Source organism: Anthonomus grandis, chromosome 4 (genome assembly GCF_022605725.1).
Source record: "Anthonomus grandis grandis chromosome 4, icAntGran1.3, whole genome shotgun sequence".
Lineage (NCBI taxonomy): Eukaryota > Metazoa > Arthropoda > Insecta > Coleoptera > Curculionidae > Anthonomus > Anthonomus grandis.
Genome location: NC_065549.1, coordinates 13,177,984 through 13,198,048, shown reverse-complemented (window position 1 = coordinate 13,198,048; position 20,065 = coordinate 13,177,984). Strand labels below are relative to the sequence as shown.

The window sequence follows — 20,065 nt, the reverse complement described above, 5'->3', positions numbered from 1 at the left end:
AGGTATAAGATATATAAAAAAACTGCTTAGTGCAGGAGAAGATAAAAATATATGGGCGTGGAGTAAAGCTTGGCTTTCTAAATGTTCTATGTTCAACCAATTGATTGATCTTATGGACATGTAGAATCAGATTCTACGGGTGGATGTTGTTTGCTGCAAGATCAGTGTAAACTCTAAGTTAATTTTAATATTAGCTATTTATGTACCACCTAATTCTCCAATAGAATTACAGGTTCTTGTTTGACTATCTTTGGCATTTTCTAATCTGCGTAAATTTAATAATATTCGTAATGTACAGGGTGACCCAAATTCGAGGGTGACCATTGAGATCTCGGAAACCGTAAGAGTTACGAGGTCGGTTAAATAGAGAAAAGGTTGCGTAATTTGGAGCTTAATAAAATGACGTTCAAAAAAGATTTTAATTCCGGATACTTCCGCAGATATCCAAAAAAAAAAACGAAACTTGTCCAAATCGTTTTTAGCTTCTACAACAGTTTTTTATTGCCACTATAACATGACGCAAAAAAAAATCCCACGTTTCCTTTTTTTTTTCGATCATTATCAACTTTATTTTTTCTTATGAGCACCATACTGGATCTTCTAATTTTTAAAAAGTATTTTTAATTGCCTATGAAATGAGGTATCGCACTTGCATGTCCGATTACTCCTTCTAGTACTTCCCATAAGAACACCATGAGTGGAAAGGAGAAAGATATATCAATGGGATTACCAAATAAATTGATTTTATATAAACTGAAGCTATAAAATACTTTGTATTTGATATAGTTTTTTTTTAAACCAATTCAATGACAATGTATCCTTTCCTAACCTAATATTTTGATTTTTTTAAATTTACATGACAAAATGACATTAGCCGGTTAAACGTAATAATAAACTTAAAAGAGTTTATAAGTCAAAATGTGCATAATTTAATGTGATATGAGGCACAATCTTATATCTATTTTTACAGTTAAACATTTATGTTTAATTAATTAATTTCTTTTAAATATCTGAGATCAAATTGGTAACAAAAAACCCCGTTAAATAGGGTTTTTATAAGGGAAAATGTGCATAAGTTAATGTGATATGAGGCACCTTTTTTATTAATAATTCAATATATAAGAAAAATTAACGATGAAAACCCAAACAATGTGGGATGAAATCAAATATACGTGCATAACTTAATGCGATATGAGGCACGTTTTTATGTTAATTATTACAGTACAGAGATCAAATGGGTAACAAAAAAAAACCATTAAATAAAGTTTTTATGAGTCAAAATGTGCACAATTTAATGTGATATGAGGCACAATCTTATATCTATCATTACAGTTAAACATTTATGTTTAATTAATTAATTTTTTTTTAAATATCTGAGGTCAAATTGGTAACGAAAAACCCCATTAAATAGGGTTTTTATAAGGGAAAATGTGAAAAAATTTTTAATACATGATTGTGCTTCTGCTTTCGCTAAACCTCTGTATGCTTTTAAATTTGTCACTACGCACATGCACTTTTTGCAACGTCTCGAAAAGAGCAAAAAGTTGCCCTGTCTTTAAGTCAGAAATATGGTGGAGAACTATCGCCCAATCTCCATTTTGTTCAACTTTTCTAAAGTCCTTGAAACCGGCATTAATAGCTACCTGTTTCACTAAATTAAACATCCGATTTTACCAAATCAGTATGATTTTTTTTTAGTGTAAATCAACAGTCACTAATTTAACACCATTTCTGCGGAAGGCATATGAGGCTATCTATTGCAAATGCCAATTTGGTATAATCTACACAGATTTTGCTCAAGAAGGCATTTGATCAATTGGACCAAGGGATTTCTTTCTAAATGAACGATAAAACACGTTATAGGGATATAAACTGAGATTCTTATTAGGCTTACAAGTAGCCGTTCTGACAGCCTAAGCCCCTGTATATACTCCTCAAATCTAAACTCCCTGTAAACAAATGTACCCAAACTTAAAAAGCGAGGTACAAGTACGCACTTAAGCATAGAGAATCTAAATAGACAAATAAGTCATACTTTACAGGAAGTTCAAAAAAGGCACAGCGAAAGAGTTAAAGTAAGGAAGAGAAACTAAGCCAAAATACGGGGAACTTAATGAGGAAGAGGTGAAGGAATGCGAGAAAAATATACGGTAAATTTCGCTTCCTGGAGCAATTTGGCATAGATACCTCCAAATCAGTTAGAAAAAATATAACAGTGATATATCATCCAGTGCGGCTCTTAATGGCGGCCTTTCACAATCTTATTTTGCGCATTTTTATTTTCGTTGCTACATCGGAACCGGTGTTACTTGTTTTTAGATGTAGTGTTGTTTGTAGTGTTTTGAATTTTTTAAATTTTTAGTTTTGTTTTTTGACATTAACAAAAACCTATTGACAATAAATAAAAAAAAATACATATCGTCTGAAAGATATATTCCACTTTCAATGGCACAAGGCCGATTTAAGAAACTCTCGATCCATTAGCCTTTTATCCCAAGTTCACAAGCTACTCATACAATTTATAACAAAGAGATTTACAAACAAACTGGGTTAGTTACCAGTCGCGCGAACAGGCTGGATTCCGAGTCGAAGTTTTGATACAAACGATCACTTACAGGTTATCAGAACTCTAATAGAGAAATGTGTGGACTATAACGAGCCACCTATACTTATATTTGTAAACTACAAGAAAGCATTTGAAACCATAGACGAACACCAAGCTCTAGCTCAATATCGAATCAATGCTCGATACATCGCAATAATTAGAACTATCTACGAAACAGCAACTTCATCTTTATGACTCTATTAGAATACAAACGAATTTAGAAAGATTATCCGATATAACCAAAGGTATTTACGAATTTGCTGAAATACGAGTGTAAACAAATAAATTAGGACAACATGGACGTAAACATAAACGGAGAAAATCTGTGAATTATTTAAAATTTATTTATTTATTTACGGAATCCATTTACAATAATTACAATTTGCATATGATATTGTCTTAATATCAGATAACATTGACAAAGCCACGCAAATGTTGGATAGACTTCAACAAACCTCAAAAATATTAAGGATCAATATTTTGAAGATCCAATTTATGACCAATCTTGGAAACACTCTGATAGTAGGCGGTTAAGTTGAATAGGTCCCTTTAAACAAATATCTCAGTCATGAACTGCGTATAAACCGAGACCATCCAACAACCGAGATCCAAAGAAGATTAGGTCTCGCATAGCCCGTATTTGGTAACCTTAAAGATGTATTTAAATCTCTTAAAGATTCCATACTCTTAATAAGTTTATTAATAAGTTTATTAATTAATAAAGTTCCCATACTCTTAAAGAGAAAAGCATTTGACCAATGCATTTTGATATATAAAGCAGAGACACTTACTTTAACAAAGAAGATAGTAAACAAAATACTAGTGACGCATGGGTGCTAAGGGTCACTAGTATTTTGTTTAAGGTAAGGCAGATGTCATAAGTAAAATCGGATCAAGGCTGGACACGTCTCAAGGATGACAGAAATTCGATGGATCAGAAGAATCTTAGATTGGAGACCGAGAAATGAGCTCTACCGAAATAGGAAATGCGTAATAATTTCATTTTTTTTTGAGGATATAGCAAATATGACTCAAACTAAAAATTGACTGACTACGGATCAGTAGCTGTTGTAGTCTGCAGCTGTGTTGGGACCATTCTACAGAAATGAATGTGGTATCATCGGCAAATAAACAAAAAATTCCCCAAGCATCAAAATTGGTAAGATCATGTATGTATAGAAGAGAAACAACTGACCATAAAACGGAACACAGGAATGCTAAAGCCTCACAAATATTCAGTATAAAAAACGCCATAGTGATGAAACTTCCGAAGAAGCTTTATCATTTTGGGAGTAAAAGCTAATAAAAGAAATTGAACTGGACATCATTTTGTGCTGATATTGTCATGGAAGTTAAATTAAAATTTGGATCTTGCGGTTAGATTAGGTTTAATTTTAGGTACTGCAAAGGAAGCGTTGATCTTTCCATGAGACGTGTATAAAAATTAGGTACATCATTAAAAATCTAAACCCAAGACTCGAGAGCTGAATGTTCGAAACGTCTAATATTTACTACATTTGACCATATTTCTTCTACATATTTAGTATTTTACATAACCTTATGGTAATAAAGCAGAACTTGCGACTGTACTGTATACTACACAATTATCAGGTTTTTTAAGCCTAAGATTCTAAGCCTAAAATATAAACACACTGTTACAATAAAATAAGATAGAGTAAAATTAAATAATTTAAAAAACTCCTTAAACTTTCTTAAAACACTGATTACTTTGCAACAAATATTTAATTTTTGCTTTCAATTTTAAGATTTTTATAAGAAATATTTTTTATCTCACAACATCCTATAATAGCTTAAAAAAACACATATTTTTTTTTATTTAAGAGATATTTCTTTTTTATAAATAAATGAAATATTTATTGTTTTACTTTCATTAATCTTTTTCAAATAATTAAAAAAAATATTTTTTTTAAGACTTGAACTAAAGTAAGAAACTTAAAAAATCCTTAATTAAAATCATCCTACACTTAAATTTATATTCAAAATATTAATTTTTTTTTAACACAAGGAAACATCTAGCTCATTTAACATTAATTGTATTTAACGTTTATTAAACTAAAGGAATTATAAAGTTTAATAACTATTAAGCTGAATTAATATTACTACTTCATTAGATAATTAATTATTTTAACATATATTAACACCTTATTCATAGGAACATACAAGCAATTTACTAATTTTGGAACATTAGTGTGATGTTTCAGGAACCTCAATTGCTGCCAGGACAAGATTGCAAAACATCAAAATTCTTTGAACATTTTGTAACCATTTATCATATTTTTTTAGTATTTTTATTTAGAATAATTTTGGTGTTATCCAGTTGCACTTTTTTACTATATTTTCCAATTCCAAAAGGCATTTCACGTAACAAACTTATTGAGGCCACACCGCTGCCTGAAACAGAACGAAGGTGAGTGACTAGTAAATTAAGTTTGTGCATCGGAGCTCCCAATAAGCGAATTCCGTTTTTGCCCGAAGCCATCCATCGTTTAATTAGGTGAAAGGAGCTTTTTATTGTTTATTGCTTTCGCCCCATTTCGGTAAATAGGGCAAATAATTTGCATTTCAATCTATAGAGCCCCAGGCTTTTTCCAGGCTTGGAAAAAAGATAACTTTTTTGGAATGGAATTTACAGAGCTATTCGTCATACACTTTCCAACAGTGCCTTTATAGCATTAACATTTGCTTAATTAGAGATAAAACTGTATCAGAACTAAAAAAATATTTATTAAAAGATTATAAGTAAATACAATATATGAAATTGAATGAATCTCAATGTGATGTAAGACATGTAATCTGATGGAAGGTTTTATTGATATGTTAAAATCGCCTAATAATATTGGAAATCTTAATAATTGGTATATTGACGTATTATTATTGAATTTTCTTTGCTTAGTAGATAAATCAGAGAAATCGTTGATTCCTGAGGACATCCACCATTGGACCCCACTACTAATCAGAAGTAACGTTATGGATTTATTGATATAGATGTGGGTTGTAACATTATCTATAAAATATAATATAAATTCTGGTTCCATTGTTGCTATGATGAGAAAAAAATTTAAAAATAAAGTATAAATAAATTCTTCAAAAACGTTGCCAAATATTTAAAAAAAAAATAAAGAAATAAAGTGTGAGGCCAATCACAGATCCTAAAATAGGCTTGCTGAATCTAAATATATATCTAAAAATATTTCTTAATATAGGATTATTCTAATAAGGAATATAAATTAATGAATATCCAAGTGCCATTTTAGGTAGTATGTAGTATGACATATGGCAAGTATATGGATTCGCCATTATTGTATCTACATTCAAAGAATATTTTAGTCGTCACTCCTGCCTCTATGGCAAATGCTTTTAGTACTAATCTCACTATGCAGTCAAATAATAATAGTTTCATCACTTTACCAGATTTTTCCTAAGAATGTGTTATTAAGGTCACCATGAGGTTAATACCAAAAATGTAAAAATGTTACCAAGATTTTTTTTCACTATCACTACCCTAACGCCTAAACCGTTGCCTAAATTATATTATCTTTTAGTGAGTAAGGGACTCTATTACAATGCTGAACACTTTGGTAGTAAGGTAAAAAAAAGTAGGTTTTTGAAAAATTTAAAGTAAAAGATTTTAGTACCCTTAAAATGCTCTGGTATGATACTTTATAAATGAAATTAAACTACTAATTGCCATAAATCAACATGATCAACTAACCTCACTTACTTTACGCAATTTTTATTCGAGGTTTTAGACAGGGGTGGTTAATTTGATGTGGTGTTAATTGACTTCTCAAAGGTTGTTAATAAAATTAATCTTAAGATATTACTTTATAAGTTAAGATATTTTAAAGATCATATTTAGTTGGGTGTGAGCAATTTGTTCAGTAATAGTTTTAAATTGTCTAAAATTCAAACCATGTCGAGGGTTCTTCAAGGTTCCAACCTTTGACTCCTATTATTGTTAGGATTTATAGGATGTTTAGGATATATCTAATATTATTAATGTCGATTATTAATAATCTGTAGTTGATGTAGATATGAGGTGAAAGAAAGGAATCAAAGAATTTAACATGGGCAGTTTTTAGCAAGTTAAGCACAATATTTAAAGGCCAAGGTGCCAGTATGTCTCACGAGAAGTCTTTAATCACTGCATCACCCTTGTATTGACATATGGCATGGAAACCTTAATGTCAACGAAAAAGGATGCTCACAAAATACAATTGATGCAACGAAATGTAAAATGAAAAGAGCAATGCTGGGGATCAAAAATTAAGACAAAATCCCTAATTAAACCATACCAAAGTAAAAAATTGTATATTAATATATAATGATTTAAAGGAATGGAAGATTGTGAGCATCTGTAGGTCAACTTGCACAGTATTCATTCAGTGGTAGTGGAAGATAGATTCTTTGTTTTATTATAAGAATTTCAAAAAGTCAGTATCTTAAAGTTTAATATAACTCATTATAGTAGAAGCAAGCTACAGTTTAACTTTTCTTTTGGTCACTATTGTGTCCGAAATATAAAAATAATTTGGAAAAAATTAAAATTCTAGAATATCTTTCCTTTAAAGATGATCAGTTTCATATTTCAAGGGATTTAGACTATGAAAAATTACATCCAGAGATTTCACTACGAGAGTTCACTGAAGTTACTAGAGCCCCTTCTCTAATAAGTAAAATTAGTTTTATTATTCCGGAAGTTTCTACAAGATTTTATTTGCCCTAAGCTGAGAGTCAGCTCAGCATAGGCTCAGACATTTAATAAGTTTGCAAACTATAGTGATTTAAGTTTGCCTTACTCCAGACTCCCCCAAAATTTTAGGAATATAATTTAGTGTTAACTAAAAATTAATATTTATTTAAATAAAGCCGTTTTATTGTTGTTATCTTTATCAGTTTTGTTGTTAATATTTTCCTCTAATGCTAATTATTATATTTTTTCGATTGACTTATTGGACCGTCAAATGAATAAATAAAAGAAGCCGTATAACTACCACACAAATATATCTTAATAAAACGAGTATGAAATTTAAATAATATATTTTGAATGGAGGATAAATAAATCGAATAAAAACGGTTGTAAGAAAAAACTCTTTATGTTACTTATACTACTTAATAGTAATAAAATTATACATAAGCCGTTCTGAAAGAAAATAATGCATTCGTCAACAAATCGTAATGACGTAAGTATCATATTTAATAAAGTTATGGCTTTATGAACAAAATATAATAGCTATAAGAAAATGCCAATTTTAAATATTTTATCTATGATCAAGATATAATTGGGTTTATATTAAGACTTTAATTTATCACTATAAAAGAAAAATTTTAATGGTAGAATGAAAACAGAACCAAAATAGCCGCTACAAAAAAAAAACCAAAGTCACCAACCACAAACAAATCTTAATGAAGTGAACATTAAATCCATTTAAATTATGCTTTTATAAAGAAAATACGATATTAAGGAACAATTATATATTTTTTTATTTTATTAAAAGTATAATCTTAAATAAAGTATAACTTCTATTACTTCAACGAAAATTGAAAAATCACATACATATAATACGACATAATAATTGACATAAATTGATGGTTCCAATAAAACATCTCATCGTATCATAAACATTTAAGATATATATTCATGAAAAAAAAATTATAGCTATATGATAATATCAATTTTAAATTTTTTGAATTTTTAATTGAAACAAAAGAGCAAAAATATATAATAAAGACATAATAAGTAAAAGTAAATTATACTAACGTTAATTTATTATCATAAACGTGCATAAGAAATGTAAAAATAAAATTCAAATAAAACATATTAAAACATGAAAGCGAGCGTCTGATCCATTTAAGTTAAACTTCTATAAAGGAAGTATAGTATCGTGGCAAGATTAATCTTAATTTGAATATACCTAATTTTAAAATATTTTGTAAATATTGTTTCGCCTTGTATTATATAGGCTAAATTAGACTAATAAATCCTATAAAATAGAGTTTTTGTATAAGTAAATTATATTATTAATCAAATAAAATCGTATTGGCTTATTTAACTCTCTCTGTTTTTCTCTAAATGTAAATATATAAAATATATTTTTTATTTAAAAAACTAAATAATATTAATAAAATTAAACCTCAAGGTTCATTTTCTGAAATTTAATTTTAACAAATATTTAAACAGTAAACATGCAACTTCCTCCTTAATTAACTCTAATTTTAAATATTGTTTAAAAGCTTTCTATTATTTATTGCTCTCGCTTCGTTTCAGTAAATAGGGCGAATAATTTGCATTTCAATCCATAGAGCCCCACGTTTTTCCAGGCTTGGAAGAAAGCCAACTTTTTTCTGTGGAATTTACAGAGCAATGCGCCATACATTTCAACGTTGATAGTTGCTTAATTAGAGAGGAAACTGTACAAGAATAATAGAACTGTCATCATTGACTAAATATCATAGATAAAATTTCAATAAAGAAGCATATAACAAAATGTTTTTTTTTTTATTAGAAATATATCAAATAATCCAATAGATTTAAAAAAAATACATTTTTTTACCTTAATAAGAGTTTTCAGTCACACATTCATTCAAGAAAATTCCATTGACCAGACGGCGTATACGGAAATCGTAAATTTTTAAACAAAATGCTCCTGCTAGGGGGACACGAGTGGCGTCGCGACGCGCTCGTACTGAAGGGCTCGGAGTTTTAGGGCTCCTTAAATAGTCCACCGACCATCGCTGGAAAACTTGAGCATGGCACTGGTTTGTAGGATAAATATGCGGTAGTAATGCAATGATTGGATTATAGAAATTAGGCAGTATATATTGAGGTTTTTTATGAGACTATTGACTTAGTAAATACGGTATAAGAGGAATTAAATGGATAAATTTAGATTTAAATGTGACGTTATATAGAAGCATGTATTTATATGGCTTTGTTAGGTAAACGTTTTAAGTTGAAACTAATTTCTACATATGTTTTTTTTTCAAATGTTAAAACTAACATAATATTTTGAAATTGCCCATTATTTAGTATCTATTTGTATTTTATTAAAGTTGTTTTTTTATTATTATAATAATAATGATAATACGTTTATTTCCAAAATTACAAAATTTAAATACAAAATACTTATTCTACTTTATGTAAAAGTACAAGGAAGAAATAAACGGTTAGTACCGAAGCTGCTCTATGTAGCTTGTTGGTACTTTTTCTTTAGGGAGAATATTAGTGGAATAAAATCGCCTTAAAATTATGACTTTTCGTGATACAAAAATATAACTTAATGAAACTCATATCATATTGTAGAGGACCTTCTGGAGCATCGAAAATGGGAAAGTACAACTTTATTTAGTAGGGCCGAACTTTGAAAATGGCCCTTAAACGTGTCCAAGCGCAAATTAAAAAAATACGTTTTTCTTAACATAAACCGTTGTATTTACATAAATATGTATATAGAAATCTGATTCTTTTGCACAGATATAGCTTAAGCATAAGCGCATCTGGTGGCAATTAAGGAATTTTAAAAATGTGAAAAGGTTTTTTGTTTTTAAGTTAGGAATATGAAATTTTTAAAATGGGGCATCCAAAACTTCACCCTGCGGTGAACTATGTGAAATATTGAAAATTTTTATACATATATATTGAATTAAATGTAGGCAGAATATGTGGAAAGTTTTTTTAAAAAAAATTAAGTTGCTAACTTAAACTGTTACAAAGATATGAATTTTTATATAACGGCCATTATACGCGCGCTGATGCTGGCAGCGGCTACCCGGGCTACCAGTCTAAATATGACCAAGGCTTGCGGTGCAAACTTTTTTTTGCATCTACAAATTAAAAAAAAAACATAAGGAGTAAGATGTAAAAAAGTTTTGTATGAGATTTACCCTAAATATTTTCCTCTTCGTTATCATCATATACGTCAGGGATGTTATGGTTCTGACAATTTTTGCAGGAACAATCGCTGCAGCATTTTAACCCTTCTTTTAGGCATACACATTTATTATCAAAGCACTGTTTATCCTTGCAGAAGAGGTCCAATATTTGTCTTATATACCCAGGCATGGGATCAGCAGTCATTAGAACGGGCTCCAGAATATGGTTAATTTTGGTTGGACCAAAATTAATGGGGTCAAGGGTAGGCATAATAGGTATATGACTGGAAGCCCATATACGCAGTTGCAATATGCATCTAAAATGTTTATAAGTTTTGTTTTGTAATAGTATCTAAATTTAAATTATAAGTACACTAACCTTAGTACATGCTGATAAAATGCGTCGTCTGTTGGTGGAAGTTCTGATGCGGACTTATTCGAAGTTGTTGTGAGTTGGTACCTCAGTGCATTAACTGTGTTAATGTCCTTGTTTTTATTTTTATATAAAGCCAGTGCAAAATTTGTGGCAATATCAACTGCTTCAGTTATAGGCACGGAGTGTAGATTTGAAAGGGTTTTACATGTTTGCATATTTTTTGAAAATACGTCATAGGCTGTTTTTTTACCAATTTTACACATTGCGTTTGTTGTGTCACACCCTGTTAACACATGCAGGGCTGGTAAACACTGGCAAATTTGATATCCTAGTTTATTTACTATTTCGGATATCGAAATAATCCTTTTTTTGTTGCCTTGTCCTAATTCGATCAAAAGGTCTTTTTTTTCTGAACTAGCTTTTATATATTCAGAATAGTAAAAAATTAGTAATATGACAACGTCGGTATCTACAGACTTTACTAACACCTTTTCTTGAAGCATTTGATATTCATATAAAACATGAAGTATAAATCGTTTATCAGCCTCATCATGATTTGATGTCAGATCTTTTAATTCGGTAACACCATTCTTGTCAACTAAAAAACTAGTCTAGATTCTCAAAACCACCAGCAATGATCAGAGTTTCTTCTGTTTGCAAAAGATCAGGCGAATTTTTTAGAAGATAAGTGGTCCGAAATTTTATTAGAGATCGTTTATCTCCACACGCCTATCGGAAAAATCATATTTCTCTAACCGTTCAAGTTAGCAACTTAATTTTTTTTTTAAACTTTCACCGCAGGGTAAAGTTTTAGATGCCCCATTTTGAAAATTTGATATTTCTAATTTAAAAACTAAAAACCTTTTTATATTTTTAAAATTCCTTAATTGTCACCAGATTCGCTTATGTTTAAGCTATATCTGTGCAAAAATTCAGATTTCTATGTCACATATTTATGTAAATACAACGGTTTATGTTTAGAAAAACGCAGTTTTTCTAATTTGCGCTTAGACACGCTTAAGACCCATTTGCAAGGTTCGGCCCTACTAAAAAAAGTTGTACGGGTCCTCTACATGATGGTATAAGTTTCATTTAGTTATACTTTTATATCATGCACCCTTAGAAATAAGCGACTTTTAGGAGCGATTTTATTCCACTATATAGTCCAGTTCGGGTTTAAAGGTCAATATCGTGTTTTTGTTCTCAAGTCCGAGAAAATATTTCATCAATGGTATTTTAATACATCACTTATAATTTATTTGTATCTATCCATATTCAATTATTCTTATTGCCGGTTTTAAAACAACATTAAAAATAAGGATAACCACATCTTGCACAACACATACAATAAGAAAAGACAACACTATTTAAATTCAAATACTCACAGTAGCACTTAGGAACCAACAAAAGAACATGGGAATTATCAAACGTTTAATAAAAGTTATCGCTCTGTTATTACAAAAATAATAAGAACAAGTTACAAGTTATTCACCAAACGATGAAATATAGCCGCATTTGTCTGTTCAATCCATTGCCTTACATAAAATTTAAACGTTGCTGTAGACATTTTTTCCTGTATATGACTTGGTATAATTTTATAAAGTTTCGGTGCTAAATATTTGAAATGACGCTGACCAATACTTTTTTTGTTCCTACCAACACGCGCATTTTGATTAACCCTATGTCTTGTAGGGTATGTGTGCGATAAATTTTCAAGAATAATTTTTTTCCTATATTATATTCATACTCAAATTGAAACAGTAAAATTTCCTCATGTCCATTATTTTTGTTGTAAATTAAATTGGTTGGAAATAGTCGTTTTTTTTTCAAATATAATTTTTAGTATCCATTTTTTAATGATGCTTAATTGCTTTAAGTGGCAATCCCGGACACCACCCTACCCGATCAATCCATATGTCAAATGAGATTGTAACCAACGAATAGTATATTATGCTAAGGTTCTTGATACTTAGGTATTGTTTTAAATATTTAAAAGTTGAAACTAAGCCTCTAATTTTATTAATCAACTGTTTTCATTGTAAATCCCATTTAACATGTGGTCTACAATAATACCCAAATATTTTATGGACGGTGATGCAGGAATTGCTAATTATCGTTTTTTTATTTGTATTTCTCACTGTTAGTTTAGGAACTGTTTTTTCAAAGAAACTTTTCATAAAAGTATCTGGTCGTGCTGTATGTTTTATCTAAGTTTTCCATGTAGCTGCTTTGTTGTCCATGTATTAAGTCCTTCCTCTATATTTTGTGTTGGCGTATACATATTCGATGATGACTGGCAAGAGATGTGAATCTCTGAAGTTGCTAGATCTGTTTTGTATGTAGTGCCTCGATGCCTCTTCCAGCTTTTTTTTTTTTTTAAATGCTTTCCCTAAAAAAATTAGTATGGTGTTTTTTATATTTGTTGAGCTCTGTTCTAGTGATTATGTGGATATTTTCAAGGCCTGTTTGAGTCCATTTGATTATACCAAACGAGTATTTGAGTATTGGAATTGCAAATGTGTTGATGGCCTTGAAGAGATTACGGGAATAAATTGGAGTTTTTCAAATAGCCCCCGCATGCATCTTTGTTTGCATTGTTCCTTTTATTGCATTTTTATTTTTCGTGGTTTATCTTGGTGTTTTGTTGGAATCCAAGATATTTGTAAGTTTTGTTTTTGTCATATTGTCTTATATTTCATTGTTTATGGTTTCTCTGTTCTCCCTTTCTTTCCTACTACTCTTTTCGATATGTTGTTTTGCTTATACCGAATTACATTTGTATCTCTATTGTTATTGTTTCTATGATCTTGAGCAACTCTTAAGGTTGCTAAATTTTTTTCTGTAGCCTTTTTGTTCTTCGGTACATATGCCATGTTTTGTTAAGTGTTTTTCTATCTTTTTACATATGATAGCTGTTATTATTTTATGTAGTGTGGAAAAGCCTATATTGGCTGGATTGTTTTGTATCTAAGTTTTTTAATTTAACATATGGACATACATATGAGCATTTCCAGTTATGAGTATTTTAAGATACGTTAATAGTTCTTCTTGTATGAATGATGTGGAGATCCATGTGTCCTGGTATATGAATATGTCTTTCTTTTTCAACGTTGTATTACAGCTTTTGACAGTACCCTTGAAGGAATAGTGTAATTTGAGTCTGTATCCTGTTTGGGGATGATTTTCAATTTTGTTGCTTTGTTATAACAACGCATGACAGCTCGATTCATTAAAAAAAAATATAATATGTTGATATTATGTTGTGCGCACATGATAATGTCAAATAACTTCTTAATAACTTTGATGTTCTTAAGAATCATATGGCGGACCAGGAATATGGTTATTGGCATAATGAAGAGCTGGTTGTTTCAGGGATTGACGATCAGGCTACTTTTGGTTGGTTTATGTATCCACAATACATTAAATTACTCAATTATATACCGCGAGTGTATTGATGCAATCGAGCATTTATGGGTTAAAGTAAAGATTGAGAATGAAACAATTATAGTTGGAGTTATTTATAGGCCGCCAACGGGAAATTATAGTGAATTTTTGTCAATGTTTGAAGACATTTTAATAAATCTTAACACATTATGTAGACATGCTTAAGTAGGAATCGACTAGGGTTGATGACTTAAATGGGATTCTTGATGCTGTTGATTTCAAACAGTATATTTCTGAACCAACGAGAGTCTCTAATGGTTCGTTAACTCTCCTCGATCTAATATGCTATAATTCGTATAATTTAGTTGACTCTGGTATTAAGAATATACATATATCGGATCATTTTTTAACATACTGTAATCTACAACTAAATAAAATAAATAATGAAAACAATACGTTTTCTTACAGACCTTCAACACGAATTAACTTTGATAATTTTCAGATTGATCTAGAAAGTGCACCCTGGCATCACTTTTATGATACTGAAGATATTGATGAAAAAGTTTCTATCCTCACTAATATACATTCACGTACCTCCTACTGTTAAAACTTGTAAAAATAGAGCTTACTGTCCTTGGATAACTGACAATATAAAAATAATGAAGCAACACAGAAATCAGGCTTTAATGCGCTTCCAAAAAACAAGAAATTTGGAACATTGGAACTATTAGAAGCAGATAAGGAATTTTACCACCACTGCCATACGTAATGAAAAAAAGGCTTATTTAAATAACAAATTTTAAAACTGCACTACTCGAGACGAATCTAATGAGCTTTATGAGTTGAATATAATAAATTACAAATCTAGACAAATTCTCGAACATCTAAAAAAAGTCGATGAACTTAACGACTAGTTCAGTCATTTAACTTCTAATATTATTCCTCCTATAAACGAAACCTTCAATTTCTATAAATCTAATCAGAAGTTTCCACCATTATTTTCTTTTACACCAGTCGATGAGAATTTTGTATGAAATTTAATTATTAAACTTAAATCTTTTGAAAGGCTTTTGGGCCTGATAATTTAAACACAACATTAATATTTATTTTTTTTCCATTTAAAATACCATTTATCACCCATATTATAAATAGTTGTTTGTTAATCTCCTACTTTCCAAAATCTTGGAAGTCTGCTTCCATTTTGCCACTTCCTAAAAATAATAATCCCTTAAATTATAATGAACTTAGATCAATTTAAATTTTACCAGCCCTTTCAAAAATCTTGGAAAAAGTAATAGAAAAACAAATTACCGCCTATGTTACTGATAAGAATGCAAGGGATGCAAAGATTTTAATACTGCTTGATTCCTCTAAAGCATTTGATATGCTAAATCACGAACTTTTTGATTAATATTTTAGATTATTTTGGTTTTAATACTATAGCTACTAAATTAATTTGATCTTTTTTAAGTGATAGAACACAACAAGTTTTAATTGGAGAAGATAAGTCTAGGGTGGCAATAGAGTCTGGCGTCCATCAAGGTAGCATTCTGGGTCCTTTGTTGTGTAGCATTTTTACGTCGGCTTTTATGTATAAATTGCAATTCTGTAAACACCACCTCTACGCGGACGATACATTGTCATATTTGTCATTTAATGCTAGTAATGTTGAAAGAGCTAAGTTTTTTATTTGAATGCTGACCTTGCTCTATTAAATAGAGTCTCGACAGACCATTCTCTCAAATTAAATCTAAGCAAGAGCGTGGCAATGTTATTTTGTAGTGATCATAGCAGAAGGGCATTTTTTGATCATGTCCAACTAATTCTTAATGGAGAACTTATCCCTTTCCATGTCTCAACTAAAAATCTAGGTCTAATGATAGACGTCAAGCTAAAGTTCACAGATCACATTACAAGTTGTGTTAAGAAAGGACTTTCAATGGTAAGTAAACTTTACAAGCATTGATCTTATTTGTCAAAAAAAACAAAAAATTTTTCTGCGACTCATTGATTCTATCCTATTTTAATTATGCAGATACAGTATATGGACCATTTTTAGACTGCGCTAACTCTGCACGAATTCAAAAATTACAGAACTCGTGAGACGTAGGTAAAGGGTATCACATAAATTAGTTGAACTTAAACGGTTTAATATATTAAATCGCCGAGAGTTGCACTCCATATGTTTTTTTACAAAATAATGAAATTTAAAGCACCACCATATCTCTATAATAAGCTCAGATATCGTACTGACGTTCACAATATAAATATTCGCAGACATGACATTTTGTCTATACCTTTATATAAGAATGAACTTTTTAAAAAGTATTTTCTTACAATATTGTGTCAAAAATTAATAAATACAAAATTTGAGATTTTCCTAAATCTACATCGGCTTTTAAAAAATCAATAAGAATGGTTCTTTCATCTAAACAAAATAATATTTAGTGCATTGAAAATATTTTATATTATTTCTTGTTAATACTGACATCTTTGGTAAATCTGTAGCCCTGGTTCTGCTCTCTTTTGTGTCAGGATTCCGTGTTTGTATCTGACGCGCGTTTGGAAATATAAATTTTTATATGTATATTTTTTTCTATTATAAGAGTCTACAACAGAAATATAGTCAATATACCTGTCCCCTCGTTCCTCCTTTCCTGCCTTCTAATATTTCACCAATAATAGATTGCCTATGGCTTTCAAGAAAAAAAACTTCGAACTTTAATTCTGGAAAAAAAAGAAAGAAATAGAAAAGTCCGAACCTCAGGTACCCACATTAATCCCTTAAGTGTGGAGATACCGAAAACCATTCCAATATATTAAGTCTAAATAATACAATGTATAATTGGGAGTAAAGCCTTATTAAGTCTAGCTTGAACACAGTTACATAATACTACAACAAAATACAAATAAAAACCTGAATTAAGTAAAAGTTTGTCATGTAACTAAAAAATATAATTCTGATAGGGCATAGGGGTTTTTAAAGATGGAATCGGTCCTCAACAAATTGCTCGAGCATTATTAACCCTTCAGTAGTCGGATGAGGTCTGTCAGGCCAATAAGACTTTTAAGTTAATGTTCCACTCTTCTTTTTGTTTGAGTAGGTCGCGATGGTCAGTACCTCTCCGTCTGTCGGTCGAGAATCAGTAGTTCACGGGTCATAAGGATAAATCCATACTTAATGAAGTCTAGAGATTATAGCAGTTGTATGATAAAATATAAATTAAGAATATTGATTTGCAGAGTAAGACAGAATCGCATCATTTCAAAGAAAGCGATCACAATAACAATACTGAGGAAGAACAGCAGGAAACGTAAAAGGCTGAACCTAAAACTCTAAAAACTAAATCATCAATTCTTTTATTATATAAAAGGTGGCGCAACTTGCAAAACATGCTGTCTTAAAAATGTTTGAACAAGAAGTTGTTCAAACAGTCTTCCTCCTCTCTGTCTATTGCACAGATGGTACCTATATTAATGTAATTGATATAGTAAATTATTACACTATATTTTTTTTTGTTTTTATCTTTTATATGTTTTTAGGGTTTAATGACTTATTTTCTTAATAATTATAATTGGGAAAGTCTTTATTCTTCTTTTAGTTGTAATTAGGTTAGTATGTTTTAACGGTCTGAGCAGCACATGCGCGCTAGCTCGTGTATATGTTATCGGTTGTTTTTATAATCGCAGTTCAGTCCGCATTACTCTTAGCATTGTGTAAATTCTTGTAATAAAAAATTTAATTTTCTATGTACAATGTTTAAGTGGTAATAAAAGTCTTTTGAATTTGAATTTTGAATTTTGAAGTTGTGACATAATTTCCTATATATCAGATACAAAAAGAAATGCTCAAATGCCCGTCAAGCTGTTACTCCTTTAGAGTGTTGGAGATTCTATTATATAGATCAAAACACAAACATATTTATTTCTAAAATAAGAAATAATTATGCAGATGCAACTAAAGCGCAGTTTACAAATACTATGAAAATTAAGGCGTTAGTCTCTAATACCTAGGTGGAGTTTTCAAAGTAAGTCTTCGTTATTGCAAAAAAATTTGGGCTACTGATGGAACAAGTGAAGTTTTTATCTACGTTTGCCTTTTCCAGATTCATCATTTTTGTATCATACGTACCGAGAAAAAATAAAGTCGTCATAGCATTATCATCTCCTCACTATGCTGATGCTTGTAAGCCAAATATTATTACCTTTTATAATGTAGCAAAATCGGGTGTTGGCTCAGTAGGTTAGAAGGCTGCTGCGTATACTGTAGCCAGGAATACCAGAAGATGGCCCATATTAATTTTCTTACAATTTGCTCAACATTGCAGACCTAAACTCACATGTCATACACAAATGTAATGCCAGTGAAAAAGACATTGGTCAAAGAGAACATTCTAAAAATCGCTCGCAACAGTGCCACATTTACAAAAAGAAATTAGAACTATTGCCCAAAATAGTGGATGCCCGTCAGAAACAGCTTAAAAATAAATGAGGTCGTTGTGTCTACTGCACACTAAGAAGTGTCAAAAGTTGTTTTGTTTACAGCATATCCAAGCCATGTGTCCAAAATGCATTGAAAATGGACAAAGGGATAAGGATCTTTTTTATTCATAACGAATGAACTAATTAATTAAAATAAAAAATAAATATATAAAATAGGTAAAAAATAAAAAAAAAATTAAAAGATGCCGCAAATAAAATAAAAAAATTATTTTAACAATAAATATGTGTTTATTTAACTTGTAATCGCCAAATAAAATCGGGATCCAATAGGCCCCATCCGACTATTTATGTAATTTTAAAGTACCCACTTAATCAAGGGTTAATAACCTATGATTTAACAACACCAACAGGATCTAATCGGGATTCATGCCTGCAAACGCAAAACCTGTTCTTCTGATGATGATACTATGGATAGCCGTCTCAATATACCAGTCATCTACATGTAGGTGATCCGGATTTCTGGCAAAGACTGCACTTAGGGTCATCCAAGACATCAATGAATTTGTAATAGCATGCAAACTGACCATGTTCAGATAACATTTGCGTAATTTTTTTTGTTGAACTTAATGTCGAGGTTCTGCCTTACTTGCAAATTAGGAATAAACTTGAAAGTCGTTCTGCCAACAACTGCATCTCGCTATCTCATTTGCCAGTTTTTAATAGTAGGATTTTGAAGAGTACTATTTAGTACCGTTCTAGAAAGTCTGAATTTCCTAATCATATCGATTATGGAAAATTATGGAGCTCGATATTTCTAATATGGTTTAATTAAAAGTAGTGAACTTACATGTTTGAAATCAGAAAGTTCCTCTCCTTTTAATTATAAAGTCATATACAGGGCATTCCAAATGAAAAAACTGACCCTCTCTCAAAATTTGACATTTCTAAAAAAAAAAAAATTACATGGGATTCAAAAATTAATGGTCAAACCCCGAAGGCTTATATAATAAAAAAATTTAAATAAAATATCAAAGTTTGTATAGTTTTTTTTTATAAATAAAAAAAAATCCTTTTTATTTGTCCAAAATATACACATAAAATACAGTAAGTAATACAGAAAAATTCTTATCAATTCTTCGAAAAGCATCGCGATTATAAAGAAACGATACACAGATACATGCAACACTACAAAGATGTCGATATATCCGCGGGATGCTACCCGTTAAAATTTAAATATACTATTTTCAGCAATATAAAAGTGTCTAATACAAAAATCTTATACTCATATAATTCATATACTCATATCATATATACTCATATAAACAATTAAAACCTAAGTCTACATAAAACCTAGATTTACAATA

General features: G+C 30.2%; 1 protein-coding gene and 1 pseudogene across 1 annotated transcript in view; both read right to left on the bottom strand.

Annotated features, from left to right (window-relative positions):
- Positions 1-9,291, bottom strand: part of LOC126735738 (uncharacterized) — a 508,234-nt gene extending 498,943 nt beyond the window's left edge. Inside the window, exon 1 of the mRNA XM_050439822.1 lies at positions 9,181-9,291. The gene's annotated coding sequence lies outside the window, so the exon portion shown is untranslated. The remainder of the gene's footprint in view (positions 1-9,180) is intronic.
- LOC126735235 (cytochrome c oxidase subunit 1-like) overlaps positions 1-19,288 on the bottom strand; it is a 28,475-nt pseudogene extending 9,187 nt beyond the window's left edge.
- Between the last annotated feature and the right edge of the window lie 777 nt (positions 19,289-20,065).